This window comes from Ornithodoros turicata, chromosome 9 (assembly GCF_037126465.1).
Source record: "Ornithodoros turicata isolate Travis chromosome 9, ASM3712646v1, whole genome shotgun sequence".
Lineage (NCBI taxonomy): Eukaryota > Metazoa > Arthropoda > Arachnida > Ixodida > Argasidae > Ornithodoros > Ornithodoros turicata.
Window position 1 is genome coordinate 21,725,627 of NC_088209.1, and position 22,379 is coordinate 21,748,005.

The window sequence follows — 22,379 nt, forward strand, 5'->3', positions numbered from 1 at the left end:
AAATCCACAAATCCGAGGCGAGAACGATGTCATTCGAGATGATGGTTGGTTAGGAGGTGAAGTTACGACCGTTCCGCTTAATCCATTAAGTTTGCCGTTTCGTTTTCAGCAAATCATAGGAGAGAACTATGTCATTCTGTTTTAACCACCTCACTCTTAGAAATGAGCTTCACCGTATAGCACGCTCCTAGCCAACCATAATCTTGAATGATATCGTTAGCTGCCCGTTGAAGGCGTACGCCTTTTTTGTGACAATTATGAACAGCACAAGTGTCACAAAAAAGGTGTACGCCTCGTATTTTCAGCAAATCGGGGAAGATAAAATATCATTCGATATGATGGTTGACTACACTCTTAGAAATGAACTTCACCACATAGCACGCTCCTAGCCAACCATCATCCCGAATGACAACGTTCTCGCCCCTGATTTGTTGAAAACGAGAGGAGGGGCCTATTTTGTGCCATTATGCACGGCACAAAATAGGCTCTTCCTCCTGTTTTCAACAAATCTGGGGCGAGAACGTTGTCATTCGGGGGGACGGTTGGCTAGGAGCGTGCTATGTGGTGAAGTTCATTTCTAAGAGTGTGATGCGTGAGAAATACCTTGGCCATTGCAGGAATTGCACGGTGGATGATGTCCTACATATCCCAGAGGCTCTTTCACGGAAAGACACTCCATAAAATTCGCAGCCTCGTCTGCTTCTCCAGGAAATCTGGCCTCGCTCAAAGGCTATGAGTACTGCTCGGACTTCTCATCAACTCTGGCAGTGACTGCCCTACACTCTTAGAAATGAACTTCACCACATAGCACGCTCGTAGCCAACCATCATCCCGAATGACAACGTTCTCGCCCCTGATTTGCTGAAAACGGGAGGAGGAGCCTATTTTGTGGCCATTATGCACGGCACAAAATAGGCTCCTTCTCCCGTTTTCAACAAATCTAAGGCGAGAACGTTGTCATTCGGGGTGATGGTTGGCTAGGAGCGTGCTATGTGGTGAAGTTCATTTTTAAGAGCGTAGATCTTAACTTTCGGCCGTCATCATTCCTTCATCTGTTATCACACCATATCATCTCATCCTGGTTACAGTCGTGACGCAGCCCGCATTCGTGAGGCCAACAACGGCAAGCCGGTTTTCGTCACCACCACCACCACCACCACCTGTTTGAACAGTGTACATCAAGCGACGACCCATCCGCCCCAGCCTCGCGACGTGGTTTTCTGTTTTCGCCTCCCTAATACTTTTGCAATTTGATTAGCGAACGTGTCTTCTATCTATTTGCCCACGCTTTCAAGTGACGATGCTTCACCCTCCGGCTGTTTGCATAAGACTCTGGAGGAAAGACGGCCCACGCACCTCTGAGGCTAGGAAATGTTACTGCCATCTTCCATTACGTAGTTCTGTTTTCCCGGCCGGCCATGTCAACAGTAGAAATATTTCAGTCGTCGAACGAGTCGGACAGCGGCGGGATATGAACCTCGCACCTCTTACAGCAGTGATTCTCAGCCGTGCATGTGTCGATTTCCCTTCTGTACTGAGTGGAGTGTTTTTCTTTTTTTTTTGGGGGGGGGGGGATCGGAGGCCCCTTGAAGGTCCACACGCAGAAGAGGGCAACAGGTACGAGCACAAACTACGTAGCTGTTGCTTCAAAACTGAGATAATTTAGTACTTTTATTGCGCAAGTAGCAATGAAGGAATGCTTTGCCTATACACTCTTAAAAATGAACTTCACCGCATAGCACGCTCCTAGCCAACCATCATCTCGAATGATATCGTTATCTGCCCTGATTTGTTGAAAACGGGGATTCGTACGCCTTTCTTGTGACACTTATGCTGTTCATAATTGTCACAAAAAAAAGGCGTACGCCCCCGTTTTCAACACATCAGGGGCGAGAATGTTGTCATTCGGTATGATGGTTGGCTAGAAGCGTGCTATGTGGTGAAACTCATTTTTTAAGGGCCAACATCGGCGAGCCGATCCTGCCATGCCCCCCCCCCTCATTTTTAAGGGTGTATCCATCTGCATTATTTTTGTTACCAGTGCTCTGAAGTGCGGAGCGATGTTACTCATACGAAGTGTCATATACCTGCGTCTGCATTCGGCAGGTGCGCACGCAGGTGTATGATGAGCTCACGGACAAGTGAGGACCTCGCGGACCCCAGGAAGTGCCTTTTTGGACTCCCCATTTGAGAACCACTGTTAAGGCATTGAAGGTTTAAGGCACTAAGACATTGAGGCTTGTATTGTGCTCGTCTACTTGTGTGTTCCAGTCTCAGTTTCCACCGTGTTGCCCACGTCAACGTTTACTTGTCATTGGCGTTGTGACCGCAGCCTCCGAAAAAACGTATGTGCACTGCTTTCGCCCGGCGCCATAGATCAAGGAAGAAAAGGAGGAAGGGGATTGAATCGGTGGCAGCACGTTTTTCATCGAGATTTACCATGCAACGCGCATTGCTCACACTGAAGCAAAATGGTGAAGAATAAGGGAGCTAAGAAGAATCAGGGAGCCGATATTGAGGAGCATGCATGGCGCGAATCACGCACTATTCGATGACTTGGGTGTAGAGAAAATGGTGATATATAAGGAAGACAAAGAAAGGAAAACAGAAGACGAGCACAGCGACTGTCCCACAATGCTAATGCGGAAGATGCGAAAAACGTCATAGCTTTTTGCTGCCACGTGATCGCGCAATCAACGTCCTGTCTTCACGTACACTACTAACCGTGGGGAATATCCTGCGACACAGCCACAAGATATTCCGTAGCAGAGGACACGAAAAGACGCTGACGGCGTCATCTGCTAAGTGTCGTCTGCTAAGTATACGACGCTCCCGATATTCCGGCACCGTGTGAGTGCTCAACATAACACGGGACGGAACTTCGGCTCCGTCAGCAGTCTTTTCGCTTTTTCTTCCACTAGAATATTCCGTGATGATGTTGCTCGTGTGAATACACGGTGTGAGGAACAGGACACGGTTGTCCAACAAAAGCCGCGTCGACCGACGAGAAAAGCACGGAAGACGATGAAGTTTTTCCCTTCGCTCGCGTCGCCGGAAAACAAAGCGATCAAAGACGACGTTTCTCAGAGGCTGAGTTTTCCCAAGAAGCATCCCAGCACTATTGGCATGAGATGCTCTGGAGGGTAGGTCTTGGTTGACTCGAAACATGTCGAAGCAACGTGAAACACACGAGGATGGACACGCTAAGAGTAAAGTTTGTAATGCTGGTGTAGGACTGGTAACTCTGTTCATGTCCGTCCTGGTCTGTTTCGAGTTGCATCGATACGTTTCAAACATATTGTAAGGAAGACGACCAGAAGTCTGAGAGAAAAGGGCAACGTTTAATCCCGACAAATCGACCGGCTAAGCGTCCGACTGAACATCGAATGAACGATATTCAAAACACGCGCAACAACTGCTTGTGTCTTGCGTTCTTGTTCGTCGTCTTCGTAAGATTTCTAACGCATATATTTCTCGCTCTTGCAAGGCAGCTAACGTCGCTCATCTCGTCCCATCTTCCACTTGCCCCTGCTGTGCCGTAGAAGACGATATCTCCCATCAGCGCCTCCACTCTCAGCGTCACCTTCATCATCGGACTGTGCTCTGGCAACGCCTCTCAGAGCTTGGGTGCACGGGTGTTTCCCTCGCAACACTCCTTGGCCCCGTGCAGCGAGCTAGCCAGTAGAGTGTCACAAATGCGGTGCTCCGCTTTCTCGTGATACGGGCCACCTGGGCCAGACTTGTACGTATCTTGAGTACGTACTCAAAATACAGTATTTTAAATACTTTTTCCGGTATTTTGGTACTCTACTCAATACTTTTTGCGACAAGTATTTTTAATGTATTTAAAATACTTTTTTTCGGTATTTGCTACTCAGTACTCAAAATACTTTCCTTCCTCGTCAAGCCATATCCAGCACGCTTCCCGCCGTGCCGAGATTTTCAGCTCACTGGAATTTAACCCCCTTTTTCTTCTTTTTCTTTTTTTCGGGAATTCGCGAATCTGTCATTTATCCTCTTGTACAATAGGCTGATCCCAAGCCTGGCCTTGCTTGTCAATAGCCCACTTCGTCCGAAAACCGTTCCTATTCATATTGCCAGGTGAATCACCATGGGATTAGGTACAAGATAATCCCGGCATTTATTTCCTTGGTCATCAAAGCAATAAACACGTGCCAGAGGTTGAAAGACCCGAACCGACATACAGGAGGGATTACGAAGTTTTGGGTCAGAACATATCAACAAAGTTTACTTGGGTTCACCAAAGTTCACCAAGCATTACTTGACACCAAGACGTTGCAAATGAAAGATATGCATGGCTGATGAAGTTTATTCCTTTCATTTGTAAGGCCCCGTTCAGAATACGCGTTTCACTTACTGCTAATACTAAAGTACTTTAAAGAGTATCTTAACTACTTCTTAGAGTATTTAGTACTCTACTCAAATTACTTTCAGTTTTGGGTATTTTGTACTCTATTTTAAATACTTTTTCCGTAGAGTATTTAGTATCTTATTTTAAATACTTTTGCGCAGTATTTTGTACAAGTCTGACCTGGGCTCCCTGTGAGCCGGGTTTCTTTTCCATTTATTTTTATTTTTATGTTTTTTTGTTTGTTTGGGGAATAGCAATCCGGCGTGCCACATGGCTGACCTTTCCCCTTTTATCTGTCCTTTTCCTTTTTTACCGAAAAAGCGAGATATAGCGCGGGACAAATCCCTTTTCAATCAACGATGCATGCTATCTAGATCGATGGATCTTTTGGGAGAAGTTCAGCCCTCCCGACAACGACCTGCTCTGCGCGTTCCATTAGTAATGTCAAGAACATGTCGCGGTTCGAAGAGAATTGCGAAACGAACTTCGTTTCGAATGATTCGAAAAAGCTTGCTGAGGTTGGATCTTCTAGCGGGGATTTGCGACTGAATTCCATCTCTGGTGGTGAGTATCTCCCCCTTTCGGTTTATCTGATAGCCAAATGGATTGCCAAGTTCCCCCTCGATCGAAGTATGTCATCAGCAGCGCAGATACTATATGCCTGCTTCCTTGGAAAAAGTGCGGCAGTGGTGTTTCGGTTCGTCTGCGCGTTTACGAAGGCGGCGCATGTTTTGCAGATAAGAAGCTTTGCCTGTCAACACATTCTCGTACGATGTTCCTGTTCAGACATGCGTTTTGTAGCTGAAGACATGGCCCGCTAGAAGTGTTATACAGTTCAATAGGGTTAAAACCTGCACACATTTTAACCTTATTTTAACTGCGTTTCGTGAGTTTATTGCGGTTCCTCAGGTGCCGTGAACTTTTAAAGGAGTACAAAGGGCAATCCAAAAACAATTTCAGATTAAGGCGTCCGATGAAAGTGTGTGTGTGTGTGTCAATTTACCGAATAGCACGGAAGGTTTTAATGTGTGCAATTTGTTTCCCAGAAAAATACTCACATAAACATAGCTCCGCCTGTTCACCCTTAACTCGCCACTCTCCGGGTATAACGATGAGGAGAAGCGTGATACCACATCTCCGATGATGTTACAGGGGCCACGCGTTCTGGTTTGCTGGTCAGTGGGGGTCAGCGCCCTGTCCCTTTGCCGCCGTAAACCAGTTCCCCAGGGGAACTGGGGGCAGAAGAGGCGGTTTGAATCACAACTGAGCCAGGAGCAAGGCTTTTTCAGAGCCCCGAACAGCCGAGTAGAGCCGACAGCTAAGTAGCGGTCATTTCGCTGAACCAATCAGCGAGCGCGGACACTGTAGCGTCAGCGCGAGATGGCAGGCAGATCACAAGCTGGTACTGTTCTCCACCACCGTTGCGCATGGTCGGTTTTTGCGGCGTACTTTAAATTCAATTTCTGCGATAATTATGACTCTGTGGTGTGAATTACTTCTCATGGTGCATCTTACTACAGTACTTAACAGTTTTGTAGAGAAAAAAAAACGGGGTGTTAAAAACGGCTTCTGTGCTACTTTAGGTCATGTTCCTGGCGTCGAGAAAGTGGTGCTCCCATCGCCCGTCAAGCCCTATGCCTGACATCCACTACACATCCACTACTGCGACTTGAGAAAATCATGAAAACGCTGCCTTCTTAACATTTCCAATGACCTAATATCGCCTGCTTCGCGTCGTGTGTGTCCGGATTTCCGCGCATATGGTTTCGTAGACGCAGTGTCTTTGTTACAGTATTTATTTTGCTGCGATTTTTGCAAACGTAACATATGCGCTTCAGCTGTTACAACTTACAGGTGCAAAGGTGCCTTTCAGGATCAATTTCGAAGCGTCACCGTGTGCACAGACAGCTCAAGAAAATGGCTGAATAAAGATTTTTTTTATAAACATATAGGAAAGAACGGTATTCTTATCTACTTCTAATCTAATCTATAATCTTTCATAGTTTACGAAAACAAATCTGTAAGCTTAAAATTCTCGACATGATTTTTAAGCACTCCTCACATCGTTTGGGGACCAGCGGCATAGCCGAGCGGGCTAAGGCGTTCCGCTCGTTGCTGGTATAGCCATGGTCGTGCTGAAGACTGGGAGGTGGTGGGTTCGAATCCTACCACCGGCTGTGCTGTCTCAGGTTTTCCCTGGATTCTCCCGAAGACTTTCCAGAGGAATGTCGGTACAGTTCTTCCTGAAGTGGGCCCAGGACGCATTACTAACCTCCTCTTCCCCACTCCTTCCTGCTGTCCTCTCTCCATCTGTCCACATCTGTACGTCGCTTATAGCCACAGTTGCTTCGCGGCGCTAACGCAAAAAAAAAATCGTTGAGGAACACAAAATATTGTCTGCGGACTGTTTTCTACGTCGCGGGATAAATATCGTATACTTTATCATTCGTTGACCACGTACGAATAATACTACGTTAGTGCGTATGTTAGTATCGCTGGTGCGCCCCCATAAATGTATAGATAACCCCCATCATATGTTCATAGCCTAAGTACGCAGTCATATGTACATAGCAGCTTGTGTGTTTGTGCTTGTGCATTTCTCAACGTAATGAATTCTAAATAGTGTAATAGTGGACGTTCAATACATTTCCTCCAACACACCTTCATTCGAAAACAAACACATCCGTCGCACGCAGGGAGTATCTCAGTGTGGTAATCATATCGTGCTATTGGATGCAGTGTAAAACTCCTCAATTTCGCGGCTTCAACCTTTCGCGAATCAAACCGGGGTGAATCAATTTCGCGGACACTAGATTTTGCGAGTTCTCGCGACGCTAAAATTCGTGCCTTGATAGCCTTACGCTATATAGAAATAGAATTTCACCAGGTGAAGTCCAACATTGCGCACTATGATACCGTTTTCACCCCGGAGATGTTCAACGCGAGGGGTCGTACGCCCCTCTTGTGGTAACTACCATAACTCGACTAGCCAGAACGCGTAAGACTGAGTCAAAAACTAAAAAAAGACGGCTAGGTGTCGGCCGCAGCAATTTCGGGAACATAGACCACTGTTGCCTGACGAATCGTGTATTATATTTCCCACCAGACGTCGCACCGAGTACTTTTACCGCAATTTGGTACATAATTTTGTTAGCACGTTAAAAATGTTAAGTGTTCTCTGCCACATGTATTATCTATGTATATCTGTTAATCTACGTCGTTAACATAAGCTGCCTGTCACCTACATCGTGTTGCTTGGGCTATAGTTGAAATGCTCACCAACCAGCAAGCTGCGCAAACACCTGCGATAATAAAGTTTCGCATTGCAGCATAGCCTTCGAAGTGTCAATAAGCCGATTGTACGGTGTGTGTCCAGATGTCACCGCTAGGCGGCTGAGCAGAAATGCGTGCCGGTATACTCGCAGTTCTCGCACGAAGCTCCGAGAAATAGAATTTATATATCTTCGTCGCGCTGTTCACTCGATCTATTTTGCGAAGTCTGGGAGGAATGCACGCGTTGTGTCGCAGGCTGTCCTAAAAATAGCGTAAAGAACACTGGAACGGGCTTTTACCCCGTTTCGAGAAACAAAACACGAGGAGAGAAAGGATCCGACGGAAAATATAGGGGCATAGCACTCCCTTATTTACTGAGTGCCACCATTTTGGAGAAACTCGTTTGCTTCGGATTTAAACAATTATCATTGGTGACAGACCAAAACGACGGATTTTGCGTCCACTTTTATCAACGCCATCTGCATGGAGAGAGGCGTGTTGGGAAGGCTCCGAATAAACCTCTACCCGAGAAACGTCATCGTGACGTTGGTAGACAGACTGAAACCGAAACAGATCGGAAGGGGAGAGCTGCGGGTTCCCCTATTGAAAGAAAAGCAGGACCGAAGGTCGCGTCCCTTTCAGAGACCATCGTAGTCCCCTCGAGACCGTGGCTTTCGGTCGCTTTTCGGTCTATAGCTTTGAACGTAGTTTAACTCTACCAAATTCGTGGCGCTGTCGAACACGATGACGTCATTTCTTTATAAAGGTCTATTGCAGAAATGGTTGCTGGCAGGAGTGGATTGGCCAGGAGAGCGGTACAACCGCTTCTTCGTAGCAGACGACTGCCGGTACGAAGTTTTAAATCACGAAATGTAAGTATAGATCGAATCAAAAACGAGCGAAGATGTATGTATAAACAAAATGAAATTATATAATGCAAAATATTATGTATAAGCGTCGTCCTTCTTGCTATTTTCTTGGTATCACGGTCTTAACTAGGCCTAGCGTTAGCGACGAAACATCCCATTTTCGCGTAAATATTGATGGCGGAGCGAAAGTTGAAGCTGATTTTTCAGATGCGTACATGAGGATATACAGGGTGTTTCACGAAAATCCCCCGGATGAATAACTCGTGAACAGGTGGCGCTATCGAAGAAATTTCTGTTTGGTAAAGATCCTTGGGACATCGGCCATGAACTGAGCAGTGAACGGCTCGTTTGCATACACTCACTAATTAAATAAACATGCTAACTTTTAGCTTTTACTTCGCACGCTTGCGGAACCTCTGTCTTACGCATCGGGACCTTCAGCGAAAAGTATTCAAAGAAAAAAAAGAAAAACGCGTCGACACTTGATGATTTTTCCGAGTAATTAATTGGTTTCGTTTACATATTTCTTGCGCGGAGCAGTGCACCGATGCGTTCTTTGAATCCGCTATCCGGCTGTCAATTTCGTGTTCATCCCCCTGGTTCCCCCTGGTTCACGCACGGGGGCGACGGAAGATTAGGAACAGCCGCAAGAAACGCTTTGATATTCGTTCTCAAAGCGACTGGTAAACAGCGCTGGCGGTTCTGTCGTTCCGTAGGTGAGATAGCGTGCTCTTATCATGGGTGATAACGAATGCGCCACGAGCGCTGTGAACTAGTGGGGTACACTCTTAAAAATTAGCTACACCACATGGCAGGCTCCTAGTCAACCATCATCACGAATGACAACGTTCTCTCCATTGATTTGAGGAAAATGGGAGGCGTACGCTTTTTCTGTACTGTCAGTTATGCCGAACATATAAGGCGGAAAAAGGCCCCGCCTGCCGTTTTCAACAAATCGAGCGAGAACGTTGTCATTCGGGATGATGGTTGGTTTGGAGCGTGCTATGTGGTGTAGCTAATTTTACCCCACTAGTTCACAACGCTCGAGACGCATTCGTCAGCATCTATGATAAGCGCACGCTATCTCACCTACGAGACGGCAGAACCGCCAGTGCTGTTTACCACTCGCTTTGAGAACGGATACCAAAGCGTCTCTTGCGGCTGTTCCTTATCTTCCGTCAACCCCGTGTGTCAACCAGGCGGATGAACACGAATTGACGGCCGAATAGCTGATTCAAAGAGCGCATTGGTGCACTGCTCCGCGCAAGAAATATGTAAACCGAAACCAATTAATTACTCAGAAAAATGAGTGAGTGTCGATGCGTTTTTTTTATAAATATTTTTCGCTGAAGGTCCCGATTCGTAAAACACAGGTTAAGTAAGCGTGCGTAGTAAAAGCTAAAAGTTAGCATGTTTATTTAATTAGTGAGCGTATGCAAATGAGCCGCACACTACCCAGTTCATGGCCGATGTCCCAAGGATCTTTACCAAAAAGAAATTTCTTCGATGCGCCACCTGTTCACGAATTATTCAGCCAGGGGATTCTCGTGAAACACCCTGTTTACTCACAGTATGAAATAAAAGTAGTCTGTGAAAATTTTTTGTCACCAAATCTCAGCTTCGCCGTTCCAAGCACAATCCTCCATCTTGGAGAAAATTTGGTGTCATGGCAGCTCCCATGGAAAACAGTAACCAATGAAATGCGCCTAAGTTTGATTGACAGGTCGAGCCTCTTTGTTAGGCCCCTCCTAATGGCCAGATTCCCTTTGGCGTACACGGCACTGGGTAGCCGGCCATAGTTTCGTTTCGTTTCTTCGCCGATTATTCGTGGCACTACATTCGCCAGTCAACTTTGTTCATGAGTGACGCCTTGTGACGCCGCAGTAGCAGCTCGCGTGCTCAGTGGTTAGCGCGCTGGACATGTCACGTCGAGACTAGGATAGGTGCCCGGGTTCGCATCCCGGTGTTAGGGGCCAACCACATAGAGCACTTTGGCCAACTGAATGGCAGCACAGCCTGAAAGGAACGGTGACCTACTAAGCGAACAATAGACGACCGACCGAAGCGACGGTTTCTGCCAAGGATAGATGTTTGGTCGGAGGAGAGGAAGTGACGTCACCCGAAGGAACGGTGTGCGCCAATGAAAACACGCTTCTCAGGAAATGTCAAACACCTAACAAAATCATCTGTGACGCTTTTTTTTTCGTCTTCTTCTTTCGGCCTTTGTTCTCTTCGCCCTGCCTCCTGGGTTTACACGCAGATGGCCCGTCGCGCGGACTTGGACGTCGATATTTTAATATCGGAAGTTTCAAAAAGATCACCGCTTTAGAACGTTAAACTTGTTCAATATAAGGACGTCAACTTAAAATATCTGCTTTGGCAGGAGGCGACAAGATGTGCACGCTGCGAGTCCATACTGCGTGTTACCGGCTACAATATAGCAAGTCCTGAGACGTGGAGATTCTGCTCCATGGTGTTGCAACGCTTCGGTTTCGTTCCGTTCACGCTCAGCTCGTATCAGTTGGCGCTCCGTGAGCCGGATTCAGTTGGCAAAAGTTGCCTCGTGCGTTTACCGCTCGTGACGTTGCCCACCCCTGTGATGCCCACAACGACGAGCTCTTTCATTAGCACCACCACAACCGTAGTGGTTGGTCTGGGGATTAATTTTGCCCGCCTGGATTTTTTTTAAAAGGGCACTAAAGTGGAAACATTTATCGCGGAATTTCATTTCATATTATTTATGAAGACGCTGAAAGGCCCGAAAGCATTGCATAAGGGTTTTTTTTTTACTTTCGTGTTAGCGCCGCGAAGCAACTGTGGCTATGAGCGGCGTACAGATGAGGATAGATGGAGAGAGGACAGCAGGAAGGAGTGGGGGACAGGAGAGTTAGTATGCGTCCTGGGCCGACTTCAGGGGGAGCTGTGCCGACATTCGTCTGGAAAGTCTTCGGAAAACCCAGGAAAAACCTCAGACAGCACAACCGGTGGTAGGATTCGAACCCACAATCTCCCAGTCAGCACGGGGTGTGTGTGGGTGAGGTGTTTCATTCAGGACAGCACAGGACACACAGGACAACAACAAAACCAAAACACGAAACAACACCTTCCACCCAGTTAATTTGCCGCATAGACCAAGACTGTGGTCACAATGCACATAAGAAACATCAATGTATAAGTTATACAACATTTACGAAACCTGTGGTTTCAATATATACACGATAAGAATGAAACATGAATGAAAGTTATACAGTATATACGAAAACTGAGTCGCATCGGAACGGAAGCACAATTGTTTCAGTGTATTTACAGCATTAACAACGATGTTACGGAACGAGCTGATTTCTGTGACGTGTGCAATTTCGTTTGGCAGGTTATTGTTTGGAAAGTTTAATGAACCGTGGCAGGAATAAATTCAAATATGTCGTTATGGCAGCACGAACTGGTTGAATTTTAAACTTTTAGACAGCAGACGGGCATTTCCAAAAGTCGATTTATAACGCATAATAGATCAAACGTGGCCGGCCAGGCAGAAGGCGTAGCTTGCTTCATGACCTTGGGGCTCAACTAGGTGTGATGATGAACGATGAGGCTTTTCTGAAAGGATGTGGCTGAATTCGTTATCGTGTGATAAAGTCTATGAATGAAAGATAAGCAGTTAGGGCGCCTGTTGCGTAACGTATCTAGTTGAAGCGATCGTTTTATTTTTATTTATGAAAGGTGCCGTTACCTTGATAGCAATACAAAAGGAACGCGATTCATCGGTTACGTCGTTCGTGACTTACGAGCGAAACAAACCGCAATTTACGCTCTCCCTCTCCCGCTTCTTCTCAAGAAGCGCAACAATACAAAACGTCCTGTCATTGGTCCCCTCAAACGATCTCCTACGATGATTGGGAAAATCGTTGGAGGGGACCAATGACAGGCCGCTCCGCATTGTAGCGCTACTTGAGAAGGAGAGGGACAGGGAAAGCGTAAACTGCGGTTTCTTTCGCTCGTAAGTCAGGAACGACGCAACGGATAAATCCCGTTCCTTTTGTATTGATGTCAAGACCACAATGTCTTTCATTCCGCGAGCGGAGGGAAATTTTTCCACTTTAGTGCCCGTACCATTCATGTCATTCATCGTACTTTTGTACCGTACACTCTTAAAAGGAACTTCACCACATAGCACGCTCCTAGCCAACCATCATCCCGAATGACAACGTTCTCGCCCCCCGATTTGTTGAAAACGAGAGGTGGAGCCTATTTTGTGCCCTTTTAGCCACCATAGTGCTGCTGTAAACGCCGCCATCTTAGCGCACGTGACCTTGCGCGCCATTCCTTGCCTTCTCTTTCGGCTGCCTGTTGGCACGGCGCACGCAGTACGGCGGTGCAACGGTTTCCCCGATTTTAAACATTTTCCAATGAATTCCGGATAGAAGGATGACACAAGGCTTTGGTCGAAGTTTCAACAGTCAGGTGAGTGCGCTTTGTTATACAATTTAAGTTGCATTTGCTTGGTTTAGAGTGATATTTCCGCCCTCGTGCGTCCCACATGGTCGGTCCCACTATGCTCCAGTTACTACACATTTCGGCGTTTTTTTCTTCTTCCACTTTTGTTGCGCATACGTTACGTTATCGATACGTTCGTAATGTAATATCGTAAGGTCGTGATTCCTTGCTTTTTATCGCAATAGTTGCAGGTACAGCTATTTGAGGAAGATATGATGCATGTAAGGGCTGTTATGTTTTCGTTATGAAGTAGCATACTTTTGTTGTCGCATACTTATATAGTATATGTAGTACTTATGTAGTATATGTAGTAGAATACTTGTGTTGTTGTGTACTTTTGTTGATTGTTTCGTTGTTTTGTTGTCGATTTCAGATGTTTACAACTACACGATCAACGAGATATAGGAAGACTGCGCCGAACTACAGAGGATTTGCAGTGGGGACGAACCTGTTTCACAGTGGCCATGTCGGTATAGTACTGTGCCAGTGCAACGATGGTGTATGCGTTTTAAAAGCCGACATCAGGTCGGTACAAACAGTGAACAGTGTACAGAGATTCGCTCCGGGCCCACTTTGACGGCAACAGGCACCTGTAAAGCGGGTTTGAGCAGCAGGTGCGGTCATGCCTGTGCGCTGCTCATCAAGGTTGTTGAGGCGACAAACAAGAGGCTCACGAGTGCTTCGTGCACTGACAAGGCATGTGCATGGAACCGTTCTACAGCAAGGAACGTGACCCCTGCTACTATAGAGGAAGTTTATTCTCACAAGCAGCAGTCAACGCCTACAGCAGAGTTAGGGGCTCGCCCAGAAATGCGGCGCCACTTTGAGGGCTGCCCTTTGAATGTCAATAAACTTCAAGGAACACTATACTCCGTTCCGTGCTCGATATCTGTCAGAGTTTCTACACTCAATCACGGAACAAGTCTTCCCTCTGCTTCCCACATTTTGCACAGGACTGTAGCACAGCGGCGAAAAAGCTCGAAAGCACTCACTTATGCAAAGGCACACAGGCACTCGCAGAAGGCAAGCAGTGGCGGGGCTAGTGTGGCGCCATGCATCTATTAGCGCCTGAAGCAACTGTTTGCTGTAAACGATCTATATGCAGGGTGCTGCATGAGAGTGACCCGTAATTGTCTAAAAAAATCTACGTGAGATAAAAATTGGGAACCTTCTGCACGACACTTGTGATGCTTTTTGCTACCCAAACAAGTGTTGTCTATCAGTGTACACTCTAAAAACTGAACTTGACCGCATAGCACGCATGCGCGCCGAACATTGCAAGGATTGATAGGGTTGTCGTTTCTGATTCGAAAGCGAGGGGGGCGGACGCTTTTTTGTGTCAATTTGGATATATGATAATTGACACAAGAAGGCGGACACCTCCCTCTCTTTTCGAACCAGAAGCGATAACCCTATCCTTTGTGGCAATAATTGGCACACAACGTGCTAGACTCTTAAAAATGAACTTCACCGCATATCACGCTCTTAGCCAGCCATCATCTCGAATGATATTGTTTTGTCCCCTAATTTGTTGAAAACGGGAGACGTACGCATTTATTGTGACTATTATGAACAACATAACTGACACAAAAAAGGCGTACGCCGCCCGCCGTTTCCAACAAATCAGAGCAGATAACGATATGATGGTTGGCTAGGAGCGTGATATGCGGTGAAGTTCAGTTTTTAGAGTGTACCTCATTAATTAGTCATTTGAACCCAAAAAATTGCCAAGGTAAGGTAACGTTTTTTTTTAGTTTATTGCGTTCATCCTCGTTGCGATGTCAGAAGAATCGGCGTCGGGCTCGTATTAAATAACAAAAGTAAGCTTCAATGAAATTAGAAAATACGTCGGTATATACAGTCCAGGTAGCGAATGTCGAATATTTAAATATTCGTATTTTATAAAAATAAAAAATATTTTGTCGTTTTTTTTAAATAATTAGGGGTTACTCTCTCGTGCAACACCCTGTATATGGATGATTAGATGACACTGCACTTAGAGCGTACACATACGTTATTGCTGATAATACGTTACGTGAATTTTCGAAATTAGAAAGTTCGAGGAGCTGGCATATGCTTTTACCTAATGTCTGTATCATTGTATTTTTGATTAATATAGGAAGAGAACGGAAACAGCAAATCGAAATAAACACAACTTGTGATTTAATTGTTTTTACTAATTTTAATTGGAAGTCTCACTCGTTTGAGGGATGCATTCACCACGCTTTCTTGAGTGATTCCTAGAATGATTAATTGCGTGGGTTTTCGTGGAATATTTGTTAGCTATTCTTTTTTGGCTGCTTACTAGGGTGGACCGATATATCTGTATTCCTATCGATGTTAGCGATATTTTTCCACCTGAAGTTATCGATGCAGTTATCGATGTGTTATCTAATATCGATAAAAGATCGACATTGTTGTCGCGGGTGACTGTATGTGTGGATAAGTATCCCTAAATATGGACGATGAATAACTGAGTCCGGGGTAGAAGTATAGGAAAGTAACTTAATTAGTTTATTTAAAAATTTGAAAAGTGGTTGATTGCATGATGCTAAAGGTCCAAAGAGTTAAAAAAAAAAAAAAAAAAAAAACGACGACGCGTTTTGAGGTAGTTTCTTCTCCTTCGGGAGGGTATCGACACACATCGATAACGTGAGGATATAAATCGATAATTATAGAATCGTTTTCTCGCGGATATTGATATACGTATCGATACATTTGTATCGATATTCTGTTTCGAATATATACCCAAAGTATTTGCATCTAAACATTGCTTACACCTTTCTTGCAGCCGCTAGCAGTTTTGCAACCCACTGGGAATCACAAGGTAAAGCAACTTATTAGCTTCGATAGTAATACGGCATGCGTTCGTCAAAGTTGATTTTTCTTCCCCAGGGCACGCGCCTGTATTTCTGTACTTGCCAAAGCACCGTGCACTGTAAATTAACAGAATACAATTGGATGAACGTCGTGAAACACGACGAAACAAACATCATGTTAATCTTAACCGGAAACGACGTATTTTATGCACCTCGAAGGAAGCAGCAAGCCTCTATTCTCAATGAGAGCAGCTCCCTCATTAAATTTTTCCTTTCCAGTAGCCACAGGTTGTTCGGCAAGGACCTCGCTTTCTTGTACAGGGACAATGATCGTATAGCCTGTTTGGAGCGTGCATCTGGAGCGTGATATGTACGTCCCCTCCTTCCTAGATCTTGTAAGAGAATGAGTGGTGTTGTCGTCAATTCGTGACGACAAAGGCCAAACCGGTGGCAGAACTAATTACGCTACTACGGTTTGTCTCTGAACAAGGGAACGGGTAGAAGTCTGAGGGGGGGGGGGGAGGGTGGCGGTGGTGATGGAACTGCTTGCTGCATAAACAAAGAATAAGAAGGAGGTGGGGAAGAAGAAGGAGGAGAAGCAGGAGGAGGAGATGATGATGATAAGGTATACCTGTCTACTCAGCAGGCAGCAATCCGGTGGTATAGAAGAAATCACGTGCGTCTCAACCTTGAAATGTTGAAGACATAGTCCCCTTATTTGGGAGATGGACCAATGAGGTCGCTCAACGAAGAATAGGTGTGAGAAGGAAACGTGGGAACTGTACAGACGGTGGACCTTCTTGCATAGCGTGATAGCGTGCCGTCAACCGGGTCGGCCGAAGCAGCCACAGCGCATGTGGCAAATGAGTACTCGTCTTCCACCCAAGCTGTAATCACTTTTTACAAAATTAATTAATTTATTTATTGTTACGCCCCAAAGGCCAAGCGGCACCATATGCGGGAAACACAAGAAGTAAAATACGACACGTCTACGTAAGGGTAATGATTTGACATTATTGATAGACTATATAAAACTCACACGGGAAGAAATACTAATATGAAATGAAACGTACAATAATAACGGTCTACGTGCATCGATTAAAAGTGAAAAAAAAAAAAAAGTCAAGAAATGTTGAGAAATGGCATAGTTATCTGTGAGGGTCAACTGGTAGGCATCGATGCAGAGTTTGTGCCGACCACATGAAGATCGGGTTTACAAACTTACAAAGGATTTCTCTCTGTTAGCTCATGCATACTGTGCAACGAACAATCCCCTGCCCTGGCCAGGAACAGACACAACGGCTTTGACAGAACAGCAGGTTAAACAACACGATCTGTCGGGAGTACGATACCACCAGAAGACTGTGCAGATAGCAATCAAGCACACACACACACACACACACATACATTGGATGGTAATGGGCTGGGCGATTCACCGCCGCTGAGGCGGTACACTGCCCTATTTCGCGTTGGGGGAGGATGAAGGGATGATGATGGGGCTTTCAAAGAGCCGTCGCCAGACCGGTGGAGCACAAGTACTCCGCCAGAAGACGAAGGCCCTGCGTCTGGTGGGCAGCGTTCGACCACGGACCGAGGATCTTCGCTAGGTTGAACGGCCGCTTGTCGATGCGTTGCATAGAGAGTTCCATTAGGGCACGCTCGTGGTGGTATTGCCCGCAAGTCAGGATGACGTGGCTGAGGTCGCCGTGCACTCCACAAGTGGGGCAGAGGGAAGACGAGGTGGAGCCGAGACGATGTTGAAAGGCAGGTGTAAAGGCAACGTTGAGCCTCATGCGGTGGAAGAGAGCAGTTAATGGGCGCGGTAGTCGCGGAGGAAGGACGAGAGAAAGCGTGGGGTCTACATCAGAGAGAAGGGAGTGAGCTATGTCGTGTTCCCACTGAGCCTGCATCTTGGGACCGGTGAGAGTCAAGAGGAGGTGTTTTCGGTCGCCCGACGACATCATGATCGGGGAAAAAGCTGCGTGCTGATGGGCGTTCAATGCTGCTCTGTCTGCTGCTTCGTTGCCGCTGATACCGACATGTCCGGGGATCCACTGCAATATTACAGTGTGCCCTACAATGGTCGCCTTCTGGTCGCAATCAAGCAATCAAGATAGCAAGCAAGGAATATAGTGGACTGGGATGGACGGCGATGAGGCACAGACTCCACTCATGAGCTACCTGACCTGGGCCGTGCTAGTCGTGCTTAGTGTGCCAGCGTTCGATCAAAGCCTGTTGAGACGTCCGAGGGATGTTCCGTTGACGTCTTAGGTCACTTTGCAGCCCCTCTGCTGACATTGGGATTGGAACGCTTCCGTTCGCATGGGCCGCACCCCACGGGTGAGAAAGGGGAAGCGATCGAGGCTGAACACTGAGGACGACAGGAGGTGGAAGGATGTGACATCTCTGCCAGACATGGGGGAAGTAACATATTTACGAATGACTAATATGAGAAATTAATCCTAGATTTCTAAATTAAGACTTTAACTTTGAAGAATGGCGGAATGATAGTGTTGAATAATATATATTACTGGCAAAACCTCGCAGCATTGCGTGATATTGACGTCGCTAGGTGTCACTGTCGTGAGAAACCCACGTTTTGGTGACCTTTAGGCCAAGCATGGCGGCCACATTAACGTAACAGTAACGGTTAGAATTTGGGTAGGTGAGGTTAGTCTTTTGGCAGTTCACCACGCGGATAGGGGGCTCTCCACAGCTGCGCACGCGCGCAACGCTACGCTATAGCGCCGTTTGGGATTTTGAACACAAGGGATTTGAAACGGTGGATTCCTAACGGCGGCATTTCGGGATAGCCTCCCCCCCCCCCCCCCTAACTCTGCTCGATTCGCTTCAAGCGCGCCCATGTGAACGGGGCCACTGTTAGACTGATAACCCTCTCTGACATTCATTTGTCCGGCACAACTTTGGGGGTGATGTGTCACTCACGACCCAATTGGGAACGAAAACCTGAGACTCGTCTGGCCCGCCTGTGATTGCGGGGCTTGATTGGGAAGGGATCATGTTCCATCGAGCAGTAAACAGATTATAGGCTAACAAGGTCGCGTTGCTTGAACAGAAAGTGGGCAGGAAGATTGGTAGGAAGAATATAGAAGGTGGTCACGGGGGTAGCTCGCCTCTACGTGTTCTCTGATTGAACCGTAACTCGCAAAAGGTTAGGAGAGTTTTAGGAAGTCCATTTCCTCCGAACGAAACGGCAGGCTCGAGCGACGCGCATGCGCTTTACGAATCGGCGAGCGAGTCGTAGGAAGCGCGATTTCGTTCACCCCCCACTTGCTCCGAGACGTTTTGTTTTATTTATATCGCTGTGTTGCATCTGTGCGGTGCCGTGAACGCACCACCGGCTATCTCTTCAAGCTCTTCCGAAAGCACACTCTTAAAAATGAACTTCCCCACATGGCACGCTCCAAGCCAACCATCATCCCGAGTGACATCGTTCTCTCACATGATTTGTGGAAAACGGGAGGCGTACGCCTTTTTGTGACAATTAACATTTCTGCATAAGTGCACCACTCTAGTGCACCTCTCACCTGCAGTGTGCTTCCGTCCCATCAGTACACTGTTAAAACAGAACTTCACCACATAGCACGCTCCTAGCCAACCATCATTCCGATGTATATCATTCTGTGCATTGATTTGTTGAAAATGGGAGGAGGCGCCTATCTGGGACAGATTATCTTGTCCCAGATAGGCGCCTCCCCCCTGTTTTGAACAAATCGTGACACAGAATGATATCATTCGGTATGATGGTTGGCTAGGAGCGTGCTATGTGGTGAAGTTCTGTTTTAACAGTGTACCGGTCATCCTACCTCTACATCACTTTGAAGTCCTCAACTCCCCTTTCTCCCACTTTCTTTTCCTTTTTTTGGCTATAGTCGTGACGATGCCCACTTGAGTGCGGCCAACAACGGCAAGCTACCTCGACACCCCCCCCCCCTCATTTTTAAGAGTGATGACATGAAAAACTTGAGAACGTAAAAGAAAAAGAAAGAAAGGAAAAGAAAAAACTGCAACAATAATTAAGTTCGACGATGTCATGGGATGCTTCCCCGCTTAAGTACAAAAAACTGGCATTTTCCTGTTTAAAATGTGGAATGCTTCTTTGAAATTCCTACCACTAGGCTGCGGCACTGAAACCTCCAAATCTGGAGGGAAAAACTCCAGCTTGGGAACAATGGCGCCACCTGAACAAGATTTCGGAAGGAACGATTTATACGATTCAATAAATGTCACTTCAGCGCGCTTATCCGGTACGTTTCGTATGGGGTCGGCTGTTTCGTTCGGACAAGAACAGCTCCGTAAAACTCTTTAATGTCCGCCAATGATCTTGTCGCACAGGAACGATGCTTATTGCGACGTTGACGCAACTGGCTACAACGTTCAAGTGCTCTAGGGTTTGAAATTTTGTGTGTCATGCGTTCATAGTCACTTCGTATTCCCAAGAAAAGTAAACACACGCACACACGTACACACACACAAGCAGCACAACATACTGGGAATGTCGGCCCAATATTGGTCCAATCTTCGGCCAATATTGCACACACACACACACACACACACACACACACACGCACACACACACACACACACACACACACACACACACACACACACACACACACACACACACACACACACACACACACACACACACACACACACACACACACGCACACGCACACACACAGGCACACACGCACACACGCACACACGCACACACACACACCGTTTTCTCTAGTCGTTATATGTATCCGGCGCGTTTCCGTTTGTTTGTCGATATCTGCACCCACGCGGCATGCGTTGCTGTGTAGCGCCAGGCAGATCGGATAACTAGGGCTAATTTACTATGTACCCATAAGAAGCGACGTGTTAGATCAATTGATCTCACACTCATGGCTCATTCCATTAGCGGAGTTGGATCAAAGTTCTGTTCCCGCGGGAAGGGGCAAACACTGTGCCATTTGCAGAATCGGGCCAGGCGTAGAGCGTTCCATTGGCGGAGCAAGGGTAAAACGTTTGCTCCAAGGAGCCACAGTTTTTGACCGAACGATTTCGTTGGGGCAAAGCTAGCGCAGAACACGACAGAGGAGAATATGTTTCAGCTTTTTCTTCTCGGGTGATCGCGCAGGCTGTCGCGCGGTCTTCACTTTAATATTGGAAACATGACGCGTCCCACTGTGTGTACTTCAAATTATGGAGGGGCTATTTCGAAACAGTCTGCTGAACCTACGTGGCCAAACAGTAGCGTAGCAAAGAAAAATATTTCGATAATTAAGAATTAGAAAATTAATTGACGCTGATTAATTGACTAGGGGCGATGAAAAAAAAAAAATTTGGATAGACCACACAACTGCCAAGCACGTACAGTTGGTTCCATTTGTGTAGAGCAGTCCGTTTTTTCTCTAGCCCCTGGCCCTTTTCCGGTGGGACAACCTGCATATCTATCGCGTCCAATCAACCGGTAAGCTTCTGAGCCACACTTACTGCGATGGTTCCTGTCGGTACCGTGCCATCACGTTTTATCGGCGGTATACGAACACTCTCTAATTAGTCTTCGAAGTTTCCGATTGGTACAGAGCGAACTGAGACAACGACATTCAACAGTTATCAACTCCAAGCCACTATAATGAGAAGCAAAACAGCAGGAAGAAACGGAGCAGATTAAAGGAACGGCACCGGGTTCAACTGAAGGCTTCGTGCCTAGCATTTCGCCGTCCTTTCTTCGATAATTACCCTACATTTCAACTCCAGTTTTAAAGACTACACGTTGGCACAACACTCCCACGCTCATGTGCTTAGATAAAAATGTCGAAATAACGAAGCCCATTTTTTTACTGCACGAAGCTGTTTCGAGTTGGCGTTTCGAGCGGTTCGGAGTGATGGCGTTATCGCCATCAGCAAATGAGGGCTGTAGAAACCAAACACTACAAAAAAAAAAAAAAAAAGCTTCGCTAGGCCTTGGAATAATGAGGGCAATGTGGCCTGCGTCAGCCCAGACACGTATTGTGTTTCACTCTCGGCGTTATAACGGAGCTATTTCCAGCCCCCCACAATCTCGTCCATCACATTGCACAACATGGTCTGCGTTATATGTCAACTAATGTCACATGGGCGGCGTTTCCTTATTCAACTATTGCAAGTCCGAGTTAGTACAAGCGGGCGACAAAATTCCAGAGTAGGCCAGAATAGCGGCAACGTCAACATCAGCATCGTAACTATCCGGCGAAAAAATGGCCAGAGGAGTCGGAGAGTACGCGTTGTTATGGTAATTGGTTAGTCTTGTCAATGTGATAAGAATTTTGGTAGAGATGGGACGAATTCAAAATTTGTCGAATCCGAGTCCGAATTCTAATCAAAGGAAGGTTCTAAGAATCCACGAATCTTACGAACCTCGAATCTTTCGAATCCTTTCTTTAAAAAGACTTTAAGAATCCAAGAAGAAAAAAACACTTCTAGCGAAAAGTGTTTTGAAGCAGAATGCGATGGCTTTGTTTAACGAAAAACGAATTAAATAATGCTTCAGTTTCAGGAGAAAAT

General features: G+C 46.4%; 1 protein-coding gene and 1 long non-coding RNA gene across 3 annotated transcripts in view; both read left to right on the top strand.

Moving 5' to 3' along the window:
- Positions 1–22,379, top strand: part of LOC135368330 (visual pigment-like receptor peropsin) — a 118,771-nt gene that overhangs the window by 25,409 nt on the left and 70,983 nt on the right. The window lies entirely within an intron of this gene.
- LOC135367804 (uncharacterized) lies at positions 12,898–13,872 on the top strand. Its single transcript, XR_010414522.1, has 2 exons — positions 12,898–12,972; positions 13,379–13,872. It is a non-coding gene; the product is annotated as an uncharacterized LOC135367804 (long non-coding RNA).